A 13,531-nucleotide genomic window follows, 5' to 3' on the forward strand; every position below is an offset into this window, starting at 1 on the left:
TATTGGACATTGGTCAATTCTTACTAAAGATGACTTCTGAAAAACGTTATATCCTAAAAAAAAATGTTATATATTGATGACATTAGGAATAACTTAGAGTCTAGCTCATTATTAAGCAAAAATTATTTTAAAATTATCTCTGAGAGTAATAAATTGTACTCATTAAAAGTGGAACATTTGTAGGAAGGAGTATCTTTGTGATAGCCTCTTTAAAATTCTTGTAATGACTATTATGACCAAGGATGAGATGAATAAAAATAATAATCCCTCTTTTTCTTACTTGTTTTATTCTTGTAATATATGGCATGATAAATATGACTTGTGAATTATAATTCTATATAAGGGTTGATTAATCTTGAATTATTACCAAGTATGGTTTTTGCAAAAAAACAAATCATAAATATAAAGTTTATAGAGAATCAAAATTCACTAAAATGTATTTAAAATTGTTAAAAAAATAGTGAACCTCTAAATTTAATTCACTTGGATATTGATGATTTAAAATTTATGCAAACTAAAGTTGATAAAAGGTATTACATTATTTTTATAGATAATTGCATAAGGTATTGTTATACCTATTTTTCTCTAAGCCAATATACAAATCTTCAAATAATAAAAAAAAATTATATGGATCTTGAAATATTTAAACATTACAAGAATTAAGTTCAAAACCAACTTAATAAATGGATAAAGAATAGTGATAGAGGTGGAGAGTAAGCTCTTTTTCAGGAATTTTGTTCTCAAAATAGTATTATACACCAAACTACCACTCCTTAATCATCTAATAAAATGACATTACAAAATATAAGAATCATACTCTAAAAAATTGATGAATGTCATATTGATAAGTTTGGGAGCACCTTAAAACTTATAAGGAGAGGCAATTTTGATTTCCAATTATATATTTAAAAAAGTACCTTATAAAAAGTTAGAGAATACATCATATAATAGCGGAAAGGTAGAACAACTTTCTACAAATACCTCAAATTATGGGGATATTTTGTAAAAATAGTAGCATCGGATCCTAAAAAGCTCAATATAGAACCTAAAACTATAAATTATGTTTAATTGGATATGATTACAATAGCAGTACATAATGTTTCTTGTAAACAAATCGACTATCAAGGATATAGATTCTAATACAATAATGGAATCAAGAAATGTAACATTATTTGAATATGTAATTCTATTTAAAGAAGCACAAGAAATTCATTTACTTAAAATAATGATTAAATCAAGATCAAGTAGTCATCATTTATTGGAAAATGATAAAGTTGAGCAAAAAGGAGTTAGATGAAGAAAATGACCAAAATATTTAGTCCTGATTTTTAAAATACTTTTTAGAAAATAAACCTCAAATCTACTTCAAGATAATGTTTTATCTTGAAGTTTTGTATTAAAAGAAGGTAGTCAATAGTGAAATTAAATACATTACACATAATCATACATGGAAACTAGTGGATCTTTCACTTGAAAGTAAACTATTAGATCATAAGTGGATCTCTGAAAGAAAGATGAAAATTAATGGAACTATTAATAAATAAAAAGCAAGATTTGTTATTAAATGATTCAAACAATAAAAAATATGTGCTATTTTGATATATGTTTACCTGTGCTAAGAATAGCTATTATACAAATATCAATAGTCATCATAACTATTAACAAGCTTGAAATGCATCAAATGAATGTAGAATTAACTTTTTTAAACAAGGATTAACGTGAAGGTTTATATAGAACAACCTAAAGGGTTTATTGTTAAAGGATAAGAAAAGAAAATCTATAACCTTTTTAAGTCATTACATAGTTTGAAACAAACACTAAAAAATTAGATAAGATTATGTTGTCAAATGAGTTTAAAATCAATGAAATTGATAAATGTATTTATATAAAAAAACATAGTTAAATGTAATGTCATTGTATGTCCCTATATGGACAACATGCAAATTTTAGAAAGAAAAAAAACAACTATATGATCAAGTCTATCAAGAAATTATTAACCAACAAAATTGATATGAAAGACTTGTGTGTTGCAGATGTCATACTAGAAATAAAAATTACCATGATATTTGATGGATTGGTATTGTATCAATCTTATTATATTGAGAAAATTCTCGTCAAAGTTTATAAAAGTGACAATAGCATTATGAAGACACTAATAAACATAAGTTTTCATCTATCTAAAAATAAATATGAGAGAATACACCAATAATATTCTTGGATAATTAGTAGCTTGATATTTTATAAATTACAGAAGATCTGATATAGCATACTCTATTAGCAAGTTGGGTAGATTTATAAATAATCCAAGTATGGATCATTAGAAAGCTTTCAATAGGGTACGCAAATATTTGAGATACACCTTAGACTATAGGTTACATTATATGGGATACCTAGTGATACTAGAAGGGTGAAGTGATGCAAATTAGTTATTTGACACTAAGGATTTGAAATCCACTAACGGATATGTTCTCACACTTAATGGAGTTGTTATATCATGGAAATCCTCTAAGCAAACTTGTATCGCATGAACTATGATTGAATAAGAGTTTATTATTCTTGATAAAGCCAGAGAGAAAGTCAAGTGGCTTAAAAAAAATCATATGATATTCCATGTTGGCCAAAACTAGTGCTAACAATTTGTGTGCATTACAATAGTCAATGAGCAATAGAAATGGCATAAAATAGTATGTATAATGGTAAGTCTAGACATATAATTCATACACATAATATTGTTAAACACTTACTCTTGAATGAGATTATTTCAATTGATTATGTAAAGTAAAAGAAAAATATTGTGGATCCATTAGCTAAAGGTTTATCAAGAGATATTATATATAATTCATCAAGGAAAATGAGTTTAAAGCCTTTAAAGATGGAAATATATAATGATAGTAACCTTATCTAGTTGACTGGAGATCCTAAGATTTAGGTTCAAAGGAAAAAATAAGTCATGTGACATTCTTGATATAATTGCCTACCTATTTCTATAATAAAAATGGCATTAGTCGTAGTGTGATAAAATGTAAGTTGTGCTCTTAGTATTTTTTATATATTGATATACCAAGTGGAGTATAGAAAAATATCTTAATTAAAATCACTTATATGAGTGAGAATATTTTTGAAAATTTTGAAAAGACTAAATTCTTTGAAGCTCTATTGAATTTCAAAGTTGTTAAAGGCTAAAATGAACACAATAATGAGAACTAAAGGAAATAGTTAGGTAGAAAACTATACAAGTACTATTATCTTGGTTTGTATAAGAGGTTAAATAATTTAAGATATCATGTTCACTAATTAGCCAAGTAAATCAGAAATCATTTCACTAAGGAAAGTTCAAAGAATCCATTTTTGGCATGTTATCTTAAGCCCAAAAACCCTTAATCCCGCATTAAAATATTATAAGATTTATTATAGCTTATAAGTTAAAGAGTTAAAATTAGAACCGTATGATACCAAAGCTTTTTAAGGGGAGAGACCTTAGTCTAAGTGGGATTTGGGCTTAAGCCACATATGCACACCACTTAGCTTGGCTCAACACATCATAAATATAGGCATAGGCTTTGGCATGGGTTTAGGCACTAGTTAGATGAAAAGATCATACTTTTATGATAAATGGTAATGTTTTAGAGTCCTATAATGGGTACAAGCACAATCCATTTCCTATTTTAAAAGGCATTTCTAAATCTAGATTCTATTTTTATAGAAAATAGTCTACTCCAAGCTTCTTGCAAAACCTTTCCTTCAGAAGGTACATAGAAACCTTTATATATCTTACCAAAAGGATTGATGTTTAGATGTCTCTTTTTTACTTCTATAAGAATAAATCCCTTATAGGTCTTACTTTCCAAGTACCAAATATCAAACACTAATAGGGAAGAAAATATAGAAGCTTAAAGGAGTATTCTCATATACAAGGATCTATATTATGAGCTAGTAATTGACTCAAATGTCAAAGATATAATAACTATGTTGTGAACAAGGTTGGTATAGACATGATAAATTTTAAAAACTTATAAAAAAAATGGAAAAACATACTAAGATAGCTAAACATGACCTTACTTATTTTAATATATGAGATTTTTCCCCTCCTATGAGCTATCATCCAAGATATCCCTTCTTATATAAAAAGACTATAGACTATCGTTACACCTCTTAGAAGAAATGGTAAAGATCTTTTCTGATGAGAAATCGTATAGTAAAAAAAATAAAAGGAAAACCTCATACAATTTGATCAAAAGGCTAAGTAAGAGGCCTATTAGAGAAGTCTTAGATAAGAACGTTGTCCTTTATTTTTTTTATAATTGATTATTTACTTATGTTCTTAAATTACTTAATTATATATAACTTCTCATCCTACCTTTAGTCATCAACTTAAAATAATAAAGGACCTCATAAAGCCTCTAACATCTTGTACAAAAAAAAAATATTGAAGATGAAGTTTTTGTTATCTAGTTGAAAACCACACATAAGGTAACATATCTCATCAAAGTCATAAACTTTTGATAACTAATTTACCATTTACCATTTATCATACCTTTTTTTTATGTTATTGAGTAGGCATATGTTGCTCCTATTTAACCTCTTCATTTGCTCCCTTCTATTGAGATGATAATAGAGGCTTATTATACATGTCGTTCTCAACTACAAGCCCTTCTTGAACATGAATCAAATTAATCAAGGCTTGTTCCTCATTCTTTGATATCCTCTCAAAGTTCATCTTAGCTCATGTATCTTGAAAAAGTTTATTAATTGAATCTTTGAATGTCTTTGCGTTAAGTCTCATAACTAGACCCAATGAAACTTCTAATGAATCTCTTGGTGTATAAGTAGGATTGCATCATTCCCTCTTTTCTCAAAAGAATTTTTCCTCGAATAATCACCTACATCAAATAAAAAAAGATTAGATAGATTAAATATAGCACTAATACCATACTCACCTGATAATTCCACTTTGGAGGCATTATCATTGATTTTTTCAATAATTTGAAATGGTTTGTCTCCTCTCGAAATTAACTTAGATCTCTTTTGAGTAAGGAATCTCACTTTTCTAATATAAACTCAAACTCAATCTTTTGGTTCAAAGACAATCTTTTTTTGTCTTTTGTTTTCATTAAAATACATATTTCTCATTTTTTTTTTCTCAAAATGTTGTTGTACCTTCTTAAGTAATACTTTCATCACTTGTGCTTTTCTATTACCATTAAGTCTAACCATTTTATTAACAAGTAAAGAAATCAAATCTAGTAGAGTTAAACCATAAATTATTTTAAATTAAGAATAATTTTTCCAGTTTAAAAGATTAGCACATAATGATTTCTTTTGTAACATATTAAACAAAAACTGTAAATGCTCAATATGATCACCTAAATTTTTCCTATGAATATCTTTAAAGTAATCAATAACAAAGTACCTATAAATGCATGCAATATATGATTCATCAATCTCATTAAATTACTATATGCAATAATAAGACTAAACAATATGATTAACCATTTAAACAATCCATATGTAGTCTTAAAGTTATTTTTCCTATTATCCCTTTCTTTCATCTTAATTTGATGATAACTAATTTTTTGAATCAATCTTACTAAACATACATGATCCATGCAACTCATTAAGAATATCATCAAGTCTAAGGATAAGATGTATATATTTTACCATATTATTGTTGATGACATCCTTTATCAATAGCAAACCACTATGGATCTCATCAAGATATACATAGTAGAATTTGGACAGCAACTTTGACCCTTTATTAGAAACATTTAACAAACTTTGATTGATCTAAAATTCTCATCCAAGATAAACAAAGACCTCTGCAAACTTCTAGCAAACTTTTAGCTTGATCTAATAGTTAGATAAGAAATTATGTTTGTTAGCATAAAGTTGCACTACAGAACAAATTAAGCTCAAATCTAAATTTGTTTGTCCTATATCATCTTTAAAATCTTGTAAAAAAGATATAACAACACTAGGAATAAAAGAATCAAGATTGTTAGTGTTAAAATATATCTCCTTATACACAAGTAAAATAATAGGCATGTTAGAAAAAGAAGCACTTTTGAGTGTTTACCTATATTTTCTATACTCTCTTCTTTTTTTCATCCTTATTTTGTTCTTTCCACTCTCGACTTCAATTAAGTTTTTTTTCACCCCTAGCTGAATTGAAGTCTTTTCTCTCCTCTCTTATTCTTTCCTTAAAGCTGACTTTATTTTTACTTTTTAAACTAACAACCTCACATGGTTTTTTTGTTACCTCGATTTTTCTTTCTCTTTTCAGCTTTCATTGGTTTTTTTAAGCCTTAAAAACTCTCTTTTTACCAACTTTTACCTTCAATAACATTGTATGAAAATGGTAGCTAATAATAAATTCAGATAAACATGTCTTATTAACCGTTTTTGGATATATTTTTGTATGGTAACCATGACCTCACATTGTTGTATTACCATTTCAGCTTCACTTTTCTTTTTAAAATTTAATTGGTCTTTAAAAACTTGTCCATGAGACAATGGTGCAAGTGTGTATGTCATTCCATCTTTCTCAAGTAAATATCTATTTTTAAATCTATCATGCTTGGCCTTCCTATCAAATCATCAAGGTCTCCCTAACAACAAATGACTAGCATGCATAGGAACCATATCACACAGAACCTCATCCTTATACTTTCTAATTAAAAAAGAAATCATAACTTGTTTAATCACCATAAATTAACAAGTATAGTACTAGCAACATTAGCACAACTTCCACTATCAATAATCATACTACATAATTATTAAACAGATTGTTCTTTCGGCATGGTGCACTTTTGGCTAAGCATTTTTCCCTTGCCGAACATAGTTATCAAGTAGATTGTCTGCATTTGTAGAAATTTTCTATGGACTAGTGATATTTTGAAGAGTAAATCTGCCCTGGTTGCTTGGAGCCCATGAAAGAAGGGAGCTTGGGTTTGTTCGATATCAAAGCTCGCAACAAATGTTTCCTTACTAAGCAATTATGGAACATCCACCTCAAAACTGATTCTATCTGGATACAATGGATTCATCATTATTACCTTCCTAGTGTCTTTATTTGGGATGCTTTATCTCTACGAACCTCTTCGCCAATATGAAAGTCTATTACCTCTCTTAAGGACCAGCTTGTTACAGAATGTGGTAGCCAGCACCAAGCTATTGCACTGATGACTACTTGGAGCAATGGAGAACTTCCTTTTACTGCTCAATCCTATGATTTCTTGCATTTCAAATGTGATCTTGTCCCTTGGGCTAAAGTGGTTTGAGAAACTTGGTCTTTGCCCAAGTATAATTTCATTTTGTGGCTAGTGGTTAAGGGGAAGCTTCGCACTCGTGATAGGCTTCGGTTCTTGGATATTAACCTTTTATGTGTTTTCTGCCGACTTTATGAAGAGACCCATAATCATTTATTTCCAGCTATCCTCGGACTTCTCTACTTTAGAGGATGGCAAAATCATGGCTTCGTTTGCATAGGAGCATGTCAACCATTAATAGTGCAATCCGTGGCTTTCTTTCTAACAAAAACAATTTTGTTGGCAGAATGTGTAAAGTTTCCCTTGGTATTTTGATCTACTTGATTTGGGAAGAGAAAAACAAGAGGGTATTTGATAATTCTTGCACTCATGTATCTCTTGTTTTTCATAAATTCCAGATTCTCTTCTATATGGTTCTGCATTTTCATGAATAAATTATCTTTCAGGGCAATTGTTGTTTTGTTTGTTGGGGCCTAGTGTTCTTTCGCTGCTGGTGATGGCTTTTCTCGGATGGGGTTGTAGTGTTGGTTAGATGTTGTCCATCTTTTGGTTGTGGCTATTTGTGATGTCTTATCTGCTGGCTTGCTTGATGGTTGTCTTGATGGAGGGTGTGCTTTGATTGGTTGATGTGGTTAGTGATGCCTTTTGCTTTATTTTTTGTCGTGTGTTAGGTAGGGCACCTTGTCTTTGATTTGATTCCTTTTCTAATCATTGTCAGCTTACTTTTTCAGTTATTTGTAACTCTTTTGGCTTTGTTGTATATGTTTTATCAGGGAGTTTGTTCCCTTTTTGTAAATCCTGTATATAAACTTACTGGTTCTCCAGCCTTGTAAATTTTTTGATCTGCTATATATACTTATATTTTGATCAAAATAATAATCATACTACATACCTTATTATTAACATAACCTAGTATGAAAAATGTTTTACCTTTGTTCCTTTACATCCTCTTCATAAACTTGAATACTCAAAGAACTCCTTATAACCAAGGATTCTCCTTGCACAACATACTTCATATCACTAAAATCATCTAGCTTTGACATTCCCTCCAAATCACCCTTACTAGCCAATTACACCTCTCTATCATCTCTTATAATCATAATTCTCTTATTTGGATATTCATGTGCACGATACCCAAGCCATTAACATCAAAAACACCTAATCTATCACTTATGCTTTAGTTGAGCAATATTTTCCCTTTTTTCCTTCAAAGCCATAGCTTGCTTCCTAACAAATAAAGGTTCAGCTATTTTAGGTGTAGTCATTGGTTTCATTGGTGCATTACCTTTTTTCTTAAAATTCGACTTCCAATCTTAAAAGGAACATGAATATCCACTTGGTTTCACACTACACTTTCTCCTAAACTATTTCTTTATTTTTACAGCCATATGTATCATATCATCAATCTCCATATAGTGCTACAATTCCACAATATTATCAATTTCTTTATTTAATTCATTCAAAAACCTAACCATCATAGCTACTTTATCCCCGGAAATATTAGCTCTAATTATAGTTACTCTCATCTTCTTAAAATACTCATCCACACTCCTAAAACCTTGTGATAAGGTTTGCAAATTAATTATAAATCTCTCTATTATAGTGAATACGTAAAAATCTTTTCCTCATGATTACCTTCATTTCCTCCCACGTGTCTATTGTCTTCTCTTCATTGCACCTTCTATTTATAACAAGTTGATTCCACCAACTAATTGCATAATCAATGAATTCAACTATAGCCAATTTAACCTTTTTTTTCTTTTAAATATATATGGCAATCAAACACAAACTCCACTTTTTCTCTTAATTCAATTAAGCCTCTAGATTACTCTTTCCTTGAAACATTGGGGAATTAAGAGATAAGAGGATTTTAGCTTTTAAATAAAATAGTTGTCGGAGAATAGTCTTGCTTATACAATGCGTTTTATCCCTTTAATTATACGCAACGTTTTAATTGCTTTAGTTTGATTTAAATGAGACAAAACGTGGAGCCTGCAGAGGGGAATTAGTTACAATCTGTCATAAATTTTCTAGAAGGCTCAGTCCTCATTACATCTTGCATGTAACAGAATTTGTAGGGAAGTTAGGAAACAAATTATTATGGATGAATAATGAATTCTGAGAATCTCTCTCTTTCTCTTCTTCTTCTTCTTCTATGGACGCTAACTCTTACCATCCATGGTTGGCCTTGACGGGGTAGCCTCGAGGCGCGTTTGAGGAGATTAAGGATCTTCTTCGTGGAATGATAGATCAAACCAAATATATTTTGCTGAAGTTGGAAGGAGATCACTACCCCTACAAGGCTTCTGTGATTGGTGATAAGGCAACAAAGGATATCACAGATATGAATAATGCTGTGAAGAATGTGGCTTCAAGAACACGTACAGATTCGCCTTTCTTTGGCAATTCTTTGTCCATTAGTAGTCTCACGTCTCTACCTAGTGTCCCTGCTTCAACTGTTGCACTTACAACAACTTCCAGTACTACTGCTCAATCTAAGCAAGATGAGTATGATGATGGTGGTGGAGAGGATCTATTCAACGACAATTTCATGGATGATTATCGGAGAATGGATGAGCCTGATCAGTATGAGCTCGTGGGGCTGGACGAATCGTTTGAGGATGACAGGGATACTGATCAGGTGATTCAGGATCGAAGGGCGGCTAAGTTGGAGCTTGAGGCTCGTGATGTTCGCTTTTCAAATCAGAAGCTCCTTCAGCTTCTGCATGACAATGATACGGATGATGACAGCTACAGGCCTTCAAAAGGGTCTAGAGCTGATTTCAGGCCTCCAAAAAGCTATGATGATGTTGATACTGATGATGATTTGCAGAGCTCACCAGGTAGATCACAGAGGAGCCATTCAAGGGAATATGTGCCCATGCCTGATCAGACAAAGGGTTTTCAAGATGAGGATGAAGATGGTGATGAAGGCGAGTTTGAGATGTACCGTGTCCAAGGAACTCCCAGGGAAAATATAGGTTGCCAGAGATGAAGTTTGTCGTTTCATTGCCAAGAAGTTTAAGGAATTCTTACTTACATATGTGAATCCAAAGAATGAAGATGGATATTTTGAATATGTTCGAAAGATAAACGAAGTGGTGTCAACCAATAAGTGTAGCTTGGAGAATGATTACAAACAATTTATATTTGTCCATCCCAATATTGCCATCTGGCTTGCTAATGCCCCTCAATCTGTCCTAGAGGTCATGGAAGAAGTAGCCATGAAAGTTGTCTTTGATTTACATCCTAACTACAGAAATTTCCATCAAAAGATCGATGTCTGCATCACCAACTTACCAGTCTATGATCAAATTAGAAACATTTGGCAGCTTCATTTGAACACTATGATTTGTGTTGGAGGAGTTGTGACTAGGCGATCCGGTGTCTTCCCTCAGTTGCAAGAGGTAAAATATGATTGCAACAAGTGTGGAGGGATTTTGGGATCATTCTTTCAGAATTCTTATTCAGAAGTCAAGGTTGGTTCTTGCCCTGAATGCCAATCAAAAAGGATCATTCACTATATATTAACATTGAACAGACAATATACAGGAATTACCAGAAGCTTACACTCCAAGAAAGCCCCGGAATTGCGCCTGCAGGTCGGCTTCCAAGATACAAGGAAGTGATATTGTTGAATGATTTGATTGACTGTGCACGCCCTGGGGAAGAAATTGAGGTCACTGGCATATGTACAAATAATTTTGACTTGTGTTTGAAAACAAAGAATGGATTTCCTATCTTTTCCTCTGTAATCGAAGCAAACTATGTCACAAAGAAGCAAGATCTCTTTCCTGCGTACAGGCTCGCTCTAGAGGGCGAAGAAGAAATTAAAAGGTTGTCTAAAACCCCAAGAATAGAGGAAAGGATTATCAAGTCTATTGCCCCATCCATCTATGGACACTAGGGCATTAAAACTGCATTAGCTTTGGCTATGTTTCGAGGCCAAGAGAAAAATGTTGAGGGGAAACACCGGCTGCGAGGAGGTATAAATGTGCTTCTCCTAGGTGATCCTGGCACTACAAAATCTCAATTTCTGAAGTATGTTGAAAGGACTGGACAGAGGCCCATGTATACTACTGGTAAAGGGGGTTTCTATTGTTGGTCTAACGACTGCAGTGCACAAGGACCCAAAGACATAAAAGTGGGACCCTTGAAGGAGGAGCCCTTGTTCTAGCTGATAAACGGATCTGCCTGATTGATAAGTTTGACAAGATGAATGATCAGGACAGGGTGAGCATCCATGATGCAATGGAGCAGCAGAGTATTAGTATATCCATAGCTAGTATTATTACTTCTCTCCATGCTCGGTGCTCAGATATTGTTGCTGTAAATCCTATTGAAGGAAGGTACGACTCCTCCAAAACATTTTCACAGAAAGTCAAGTTGATAGGTCCTATCGTTTCCCGTTTTGACATCCTTTGTGCTGTTAAGGATGTGGTTGAGCCCATAGCAGATGAGATGCTTGCAGAGTTTGTAATTGATACTCATTTCAAATCATAGGCCAAGGGTGCTAATATAGATGGGAGGTCCTATAGCGAGTCTCAGGAAGATCAAGCCTCTGCCAGGCCAGTTGATCCAGAGGTTCTTTCTCGAGATTTGCTGAAAAAGTATATTACCCATGCCAAGTTGAACATATCCCCAAGGTTTCATGATTCTGATATGGAAAAACTCACACAAGTTTATGCTGAGATGCAGAGAGAATCTTCGCATGGACAAGCGAAGATTCCCCGGGGGTTATTTGTGCAACCACCTCCAAGATCCCTCTTATTAAGGACGGTGCAAGAAATCTGGAGGTGATTTGCAGCAGCAAGAAATCTAGAGTGATTTGCAGCAGCAACCAAGCCTAGAATCATGCCTTGTAAATTGATACATTTAAGAAAATATAGTCCTTGAATAACTTTTGATAGCTGCAATTTCTCCTAGATGGATTTGTAAAGATAGTATAAAACAACATCATAAGCGTCAATGAAAGATGTTGAAAATCCCATTGTGAGCATCATCTCTTCAACGAGAATATGATCCTCATTTCACACATGTTTTCCACAAATTAGTCCAACTCCTCAAAACTCCCTCTTGTTGTTTTCAACATCACAACTCAAATCAATGAAAAACTCACACCCTTATTTTTTCTTCAATGGCGAGCGCAATATGAGGCTCTCCTAATTGACTATGATCTAATGGATTATGTTAATGGAGAATCACAATGCCCCTCCTCTGATGGTAACCCATCATCTATAGCCATGAAAAACCGATGGGTAAGGCAAGACAAGCTAATTCTTAGCGTCATTCTTGCATCCACCTCACCTTCAATCACGCCTTTCATTGCCACAGCCAAAACCTCACATGAGGCATGGAAACAATTATCAACACTGTATGCAAGCAAATCACGTACAAGGGCAACGCAACTCAAGGAAGAACTGACCTTGATTCAGCGTGGAAATCGACCAATCTCAGAGTATCTTCATACAGTTAAAAGCTTGGCTGATAAGATTGCTCTCATTGATCACCCCATCTCTGATGATGACTTAACCCTCTATGTCCTTCACGGGTTAGATCCAGAATTTCGTGAGAATGCCGCTCCTATTCGAGTAAGAGAAAAATCCCTTGCTTTTAAAGAGCTTTATGATTTGTTTGTTAGGCATGAGAGCTACTTGAGGAGGATGGAGGCTGCTACACAGCAGCTCGTGGCTACTGTAAATTTCACTAGCCATCGTTTTGGTTTCTCTACAACCCAGCAAACGAGGGGATGTAACAGAGGAAATGGACCTTCACGTCAACAAGGTCAACACCGTCCTTCAAATGGCTCATCTTGAGAGCGCCAGCGTAACAATAATTCAGCCCGCCCTATCTCAAACCACAGACGTTTCCAGCTAAAATGTCATTATTGTGATCAAACGGGTCACACAGCAAAGACCTTCCTGAAACTCCAATCCTCTGCAATGACTGCCATCTGTGCTGGCCCCTCAGATGGTCAAGAAAATAAATGGTTAAGTGACTTTACAGCCTTCATAATATCACGGGTGATCTACAAAACTTTTCCATTCACTCTGAATATGACAGGACTGATAAAGTTCTTCTTGATGATGGTACAGGTTTGGCGGTTATACATATTGGCTCTTTAACTTTACCCACGCCTAAAAAACCTTTCATTTACATGATACTTTATATGTTCTTCATATTCACAAGAATATCATTTCAGTTCATCACTTCACCAAACACTATAATATTTTCCTTAAACTTCACCCACTTTATTTTCTTGTGAA

At 33.1% G+C, this 13,531-nt stretch overlaps 1 pseudogene; it reads left to right on the forward strand.

Moving 5' to 3' along the window:
• The first annotated feature begins 9,507 nt into the window (after positions 1-9,507).
• LOC133669943 (DNA replication licensing factor MCM2-like) lies at positions 9,508-13,081 on the forward strand (annotated as a pseudogene).
• Positions 13,082-13,531: the final 450 nt, after the last annotated feature.

Source organism: Populus nigra, chromosome 12 (genome assembly GCF_951802175.1).
Source record: "Populus nigra chromosome 12, ddPopNigr1.1, whole genome shotgun sequence".
Classification (NCBI taxonomy): domain Eukaryota; kingdom Viridiplantae; phylum Streptophyta; class Magnoliopsida; order Malpighiales; family Salicaceae; genus Populus; species Populus nigra.